We start from the raw sequence: 2,500 nt of genomic DNA, 5'->3' as shown, positions 1-2,500 counted from the left end.
ACACACACACTCACACACACACACACACACACACACACACACACACACACACACACCAGATTGGGTCCAGATGAACCCAGTGTCCTGCTCTCTACCGCCATCTTGGTGCTCATGCTAACAAGAGGAGAAGAAGGGAAGAAGGGAAGAAGGGAATATGAGCTAATTGGCTAATAAAGAGTAGCCTGGCCATTACCAGCCTGTGACTCCATTTCATTCCGTCTTTCAGTCTGGCAAAACGCTATGCATTTTCGTTTCCGAGATGAGCGGGTGCTTAGCTTGAGGTTTAAAATCATTGGAGTTCCCTTAACCAATCAGCAACGTTTAGTAAGCATTCGGTAGATTAAACTCTTCCCAAAGCCAGTTGGGAGAAGAGCTACAACGTCCTTTCCAATCATAAAACTTACAAGAAAATACTCTTGTTCTCCTTTTAATTTTCTGATGTTCTCGAGAGTTGAGACAACTTTTCCGATAGCTTTTCGTGTCTTTTCCTCCAAGGCGAGTTTTGCGTTACAGCTCTGAACTGTTCGCTGATTGGTCCTACAGGATTTTGAGTCCTGGAGACGATTGTCAATGGGGTTGGGCCAGACTGAGTATGAGCTTGAAATCAATTCAGGCGGAAATACGTAGGCTGGTGTCACCAGGCTAAATAAAGAGGGTCATTATGGGATGGAGAACTGAGAGGTGATGCAAGGGCTGGAGACTCTATGGAGGGTCGCTAGGGAACTAAATGCGTTTGGTGCGTTTCCGTTGTCCGGTAATTGTCGGATTTGGAATGTCCGAAAATATTAGATCTCACCGGTCGCATTTTCTGATTGGAATTTCTCAAAAATCCCATCTCGCAAACACATTCTGAATTGACAACAATCCTAATATTTAGGCCTATAAAGCATGTTTATAAGGAACAGGCTATCCTGCCGTTTAGAAGATATTAAACAACACGCATATGCTGCATTTTAAATAAAGTGCAAACCGTTGGTTACAAACATGGGGCGAACTGAGTGAGAAGGATCAAACATGGCCAAGCAGACTAGCCTTATGCCCGTGCGTGTAAGCGCCGAAGTTGTGTAGAGGCCGAGAGCGGTATTGCAGAGAGATAGAGATTTGGAAAAATTATAGCTTGCAACATATTGAAAAAAAGAACTGAACAAGTTCATTTTTTGGAGCTGTGAACTTAGCTCAAAATTTTGAATTATAAACTATGAACTGAACTAGTCCATGTAGAAAGTGAACTTTCCAAACATTGAACAGCCTACCTGAAGCCCTAGATGTTCGAACAGCTTCACCAGAGAAAAGGCAGAGTTGTCGGGTGTTTATGTCGGAATGGAGTGACAGGTTCCCTTGGCTAAGGTGCGAGGTAATTGATGGTAACAGTACAATGTTCTGTTAGCACTGCGAAAAGGCAGGACGACGCAACGGATTCACAAGAGGGTTGAATCATTTTAGAATCTCTGCTGTCATTGAACATATTCAGAGCAATGACCATGTTGCCGTGCTAGACCTAGAGCTTTACTGGGGCACAGGCCCCAACATTATTTTATTTATTTATTTATTTATTTATAATGTGCGCACAATATGAAACTATGAAATAGACGGCTACAGATTACAGAAGGGTATGCACAAGCTTCAAAATTGTCACCGTCATACACTATATTATAGCACAGGTAAAGATAAAATACAAAGATAGTTTCATGAGTACTGTTTGATGGTATTTATTTAAACACACACACACACACAAAGCTGCATCTTTTGCCACAGAGTACTCCAACAGAGGAAAATTGAGGGTTGAATCATTTTAGAATCTCTGCTGTCATTGAACGTAATCAGAGCAATGACCATGTTGCGGTGCTCAATTTTACGCAACACACCAGGTTGCGATTAAAGGCCACTTATTGACGGCATCAGACATTTATGTATTTTTTTTCCATTGTAAACTTAGGCAAATAAACATCTTGCATTCTAAACTACCTGATTATGCTATTCTTTAAGCTACGGATGCCGTCAGTTTTCTTCAATAGGCTAATTTAGAAGCAGAAATAGATACTGACCAGCTTATCATTAAAATGTCCGGAAAATGAAAAATCATTTTTCTCTAGCGGAACCTCTAATCCAAACACACACACACACACACACACACACACAAACACAAACACACATTCACACACATCCACACACACAGACACACACACACAAACACACAGACAGACAGACAGACAGTCACAAACACAAACACATATCCACAAACACACACACACACAAACTCTGAAAGGGTTCGGCTGAGGTAAGTAGAGCATGAGAGATATAAAGCAAAGCAGATGGATCTGCTGAGATATCAGCTCACCATATGACACAAGCATCACACACACACACCTACACACACACACACACACACACACACACACACACACACACACACACAAACACACACACACATAGGCACACATACACAAACACACACACACACATAGACACACACACAAGCATCACACAAACACACCCACAC

Source organism: Sprattus sprattus (genome assembly GCF_963457725.1).
Source record: "Sprattus sprattus genome assembly, contig: scaffold_101, whole genome shotgun sequence".
NCBI lineage: Eukaryota > Metazoa > Chordata > Actinopteri > Clupeiformes > Clupeidae > Sprattus > Sprattus sprattus.
Note: the sequence above shows the minus strand (reverse complement) of the source record.